At 40.7% G+C, this 4862-nt stretch overlaps 1 pseudogene; it reads right to left on the bottom strand.

Moving 5' to 3' along the window:
• Positions 1 to 3483: 3483 nt before the first annotated feature.
• LOC101657050 lies at positions 3484 to 3922 on the bottom strand (annotated as a pseudogene).
• Between the last annotated feature and the right edge of the window lie 940 nt (positions 3923 to 4862).

The following is a 4862-nucleotide window of genomic DNA, read 5'->3' as shown; positions in this document are numbered from 1 at the left end:
CTTCTCTCTTGTTATGGTTTGCACCTTGAGGTTAGTTTTACTTGAGATTAGGATTGTGATACCTACTTTTTAAAAAGTTGCTGTTTGTCTAGCACATTTTCCACCCACCTTTTATTTAGTCTATTTTTGTCTGTGAGCTTAATATGTGTCTTTTGTAGGCAACATCATGATGGTGTATATTTTCTAAGCCAGATTGCTATCCTTTGTCTTTTAATGGGTGAGTTGAGGCTGTTGACATTCAGGGTTATTATCACCATCTGTGGATTCATTGCTGTCATCTCATACATTTTTTGTTGGGTGTTATCCTATCTCTTTCACATTAATGTGCTGTGTTTGTGTGTGTTGCTTCATTCTTGCCTTCTTTTCCTTCTGAGGCAATGTTATCTTGGTAATTGTTTCTGTCGAGATGACTTCTGGGTGGAGTTGCACTATATGGAAGTCTCCTGTTTGTGTTTGGTGGATGTTGGTCTTCTGACCACAGTGAGTCGGGAAGGATTTTCTGCAAAGTTGGGTGTCATATGGCATATTCTTTGAGTTTTTCCTCGTCTGGGGAGACTCTCACTTCACCATCTATCTTAATAAACTGGTTGACAGGGTAGAATATTCTTGGGTTGCCGTTTTTCCTTTCAGTTTTCGGAAGATGTTACTTCATTCTCTCCTCCTCGTTATGGTATCTGCTGATAGGTCTGAGCATATTCTTACCTGAGCACCATCGTATGTGACTACTTTTTTTTCTCTTACTGCTCTTAAAATTTTCTCTTTCCCCTCAAACTTGGATACTTTAACTATTATGTGCGTTGGTGAGTTCTTGGGGTTTAGTATAATTGGTGTTCTCTCTGCTTCCTATATGAGTGTCTGGTTCTCATTCATTAAGGTAGGGAAGCTTGCTTCCAGAAATTCTCTTGTTAACTTAGCTGTTCACTTCATTGCAACTTGCTCAGGTAGACTAATTATTCGCATATTGTTCCTCTTCATAACATCTGTTCTCAGGTTTTCTTCTACCTATTTTATTTATTTAATTTTATTTTTCTGCCTCTTTGATTATCTTGTTTGACTGTCTTTTCCATTTATTAAAGTCTGCCTGATTGTCCTCGAGATTTCTGGTAAGATTCTCTAGTCTGTTGGTGAGGTCAGTGATCTTGTGTTTTGCTTCTGTTACCTCATCTATTAGTTTTTGTATTCCCCTTTGGCGCGTGGACTTTATCCCCTCTATTGTGCGTGCACTTCATCTCCTCTATCATTGCATCCTTATTCTGCATTGCTTCCCTCATATCCTGTATTACTTCAAAAAGCATTCTGAAGATTTCTTTTTGTGGCAGGTCAATGTCTGATTCTTCTATGAGCATCGTTAGGTTTATGACTTCTTCCAACGTTGCGTTTTGTTTTTCTTCTTTTCTTGTTGAGGGTGTTGTGGTATGTTGCTGCTTGCGTGTCATTTTGGATGAACTGGGCACCATGTTTCTGGGAGACTAAGGGGGTCTTGAGCTCTTTCTCTGTGTGACTGCTAAGAGTGTTTTTGAGGACTACCTGTGGCCTACTGTGGTGGTGGGTCAGACTGTTATGTAGGCAGGGTGCCACGGTGACTCAGTGGCTGGCAGTGGTGAGGGGCTGGGCTGAGGCAGGTGACTGTAGGTATGCCACTGGCCCTTTGAGACAGGGCTGCAGCACGGGCACAGTCCTGGTCTGGACTATCTGGTCACAATTTGCAGCCTTTTAAAGACTCTGTGGAGCCCAAAACTGGTAGAGCCAATTTTTGGCCTGGGCTGTGGCTATCAGAACCTGTTGGATTTTCCTATTTTATTATGTTAAAATCCTAGACTGTGCTCTGGAGATTAGAGTTCTGGTTATCTTGTTATGCTAATGGCAGAGTTTTGGTGGCTTGCATTCAACGTTACACAAAGGACCACAGCCAAGAATTGAAAGCATTTAAAAAAACTTATTTTTTTTAAAATAATGGGCTTTTGGGGTGCCCTGGTATTGGGGCTGTGCTGAACTGTCCCCCAGGGAAGGGGTACCACATTACCACAGTGAGTTTGGGGTTGACTGGGTCTGAATTCTTCCCCAACTGTACTCATGTGTCATTTCAGGCTCTATCCTGCCAGCACTGCCAGTTGTGCTCTGGGAGCTGTGGTCCTGTTACAGTTAAATATCACAGTGGGTCTTCAATTGCTGCTAATTATTGTCTGATATCTAGCTTACCCACGCTGGCAGGCACAGAGCTGGGAAGAGGTGGAAAGGGGATGGCTGATGTAGTCACTCCATTCCTGGCCGGGGAGTTTCAAAGCCCTCGACTGCAGGTGCAACGTGAATAACAGAGAGAACTCCAGTGGGGGGTCTTGTGGTTAGTTCTTGGAGGCTCTCTGCGAGGCTGGGATTATGACCACTTTTAGACAGCAGCCCGGGGAATTACTGCTCGCTGTGGGTCTCGTATCTTGGATGCAGGAAGGGGTGGCGGATACTGTCCTGCTGGACCCGGTGAGGGGCTGGCGGAGCACGCAGGTAGACACAGTGAAATTAGAGTGTTTCGGTGAGTTCTTGAATCGCTTTGTGGTGAAAATCACAGGGGAGGTCTGAACCAGACCCTAGTACACACAATCAATTTTTAGCACCGGTCTCCCCGTGTTGGCCTCCATATTTCTTAATTTTCTGGTCTAACAGCAGGAGTGCCAGGCAGGTGAGTCTACCTGGATGCCATCTTGACTCCTCCTTCGCCATTTCATTTTTGATGACTTCAAAATTTCTTAGACTCATACTTCATATTTTACTAATGGATGTTTGCAGCTGTTTCTTATTTTGAGTTGTGCCCTATCAACAAACGAAGGTTCCAAAAGTTTTGTCCCATCTGCATCTGTGATATTGTTAATTACTTGATCTGGCTCTTCCAGCCATTTTGTGATTTATTGTAAGTCCTAGCCTTTTTGTGATTTATTGTAAGTCCTAGCCTTTAAACCTCTGGTTATAATCTCTATTAAAAGAAGAACTATCTTATGGTTTTAAGGTATTCTCTTTATAGGCAAACCACAAGCTGTCTACATAATTGAGAAAAACAGGAGGTTGGCTTCATGGAACTGGATGAGTCATGAAAACGCTTGAAGTCATTTTAATGATTTAAAACCTACACCTACAACAATTGAAGGTAATTATGAAGAATGTGTTGTGATGTGACATCAACAAACAAACTCACTGCTGTTGGTTCCACGTCATGTGACACGTCATAGGACAGAGTAGAACTCCCCCATGGGTTTCTGAGACTGTGTCTTTAAAAAAAATATTTTTTCAGAAAATTACTTTAACCATTACAAAATTTGCTACAGAATCAGTATAAATTAGTAATTGATATCTCCATAATTATCAGAATTATTTGTTTGAGGTCTTGGATAAGCGGGTCTAAAGTCAACAAATGGTCTTGGGCTGTTGGCTCAGAAGTCACTCTATGGAGCCCACCCTGTTCCATTCTTTAAAAAACAGTATCCCTCTCTCTCTCTAGTCCTTTGGAGGCTTGAAGTGAATTTGGCAGCGTTCACAGAACACCTTCCAGCTTCTGTCATTTACTCCTTCTTCAACATTCAGCTCTGACTGCATCCATTTCAACTTTGTCTGTTCTTTTCTAAGTTGAGTTAATAATGTTAAACCATCCAAATTCTTTTCGCTCTTCTAGGAGGTTTCTTACTATTGCTGAAGTCTGGGCTGTACAATTTTTTTCTGACTCTGTCTCTACTTGAGTGAGGTGCCATCAAAGACTCATAGAGTCTTAGGGTTTGTCTGCAGGGTTGGCTGGCATCAATTTCCCTGCAAAGGAAGCTGTTGGAACTGTAGTGTTTAATTCATGTGCTGTTCTGTCATCAATCGTCCTCATCACCTTGAGTAATTCCTGGAACTCGGCGAATTCCTCACAGTTCATACTGGCACTGAGTGCTGCCATATTGGACCTCTGAGACTGTAACTCTAGATGGGAATGGAAAGTCTAGACTTTTTCCCTGCAGGTGGCTGGCTGATGGTTTCAGACTGCTGACCTTGAGGTGAACAGCCAACACTCAATTGTTTCAAAGTGAGGACAAATTTGCATAGTATTAAAGGCAAGTTCGACTTATTGAATTATCTATCAATTGGGCTATGTAACCTGGTGCTTATTGTGCAAGTTGAAAAAACAAACAAACCAGCAACCAATATAGAATGGGACTAAAAGAAAAGCCAAATCTCCTACCCCTCGACTTAACACCATAGTTCAAAATGTGTTTAACTTCTATTTCTTGATTTATTAAAGCATATATTAGCATTTTATCATAAAATAAGGAATTTAAATCACATTGCCACTCATCTTCCCCATACTGACTTTCTGGATTTGCTTGCTATGGTAAACTGCAGTTAATCTGTTGGTGCTGTTTCCACAGTGGAAGCTCATGGAAGCAGCAGTCAAGAAATCAGACAAGGACAAAGCATTTTAAAGTTAGTAATGGCAGACATAGAGACATAATTAAGTTAAAATGTAATAGCTTATCACTTGATCTCCCATTCAGCTGTTTTAGTGATATAGATATTAGTTATATATTTTAACTAATATATCTGTATAACTAATATATATGTATAACATATATATGTGTTATATATCTATATAAAAGTGAAGGGGAAGTACACGTGCATTAAACCTCTGGTGAACCCCCAATGACCAGGGACCAGGCATATGAACAGTCTTGCTAACGTACAGAATACATTGGAAAGTGGATTGTTGCAGAGACAGGTTAAAATTTAGCCCCTATCATCTCTCTTATGATCCATTTAAATTTACTCTAGTTTTTAACATTTTATGATTTCTTTTTGATTGAGGTTTTTAAATCTGTTTTACTTTGTTATTCTTGTTAGTT

The sequence above is a fragment of the Echinops telfairi genome, unplaced genomic scaffold, assembly GCF_000313985.2.
Source record: "Echinops telfairi isolate 266 unplaced genomic scaffold, ASM31398v2 ScPeMD7_5592;HRSCAF=6446, whole genome shotgun sequence".
In the NCBI taxonomy this organism is placed as follows: Eukaryota; Metazoa; Chordata; class Mammalia; order Afrosoricida; family Tenrecidae; genus Echinops; species Echinops telfairi.
The sequence above is the reverse complement of the archived record's forward strand: the minus strand, read 5'-3'. Positions and strand labels throughout refer to the sequence as shown.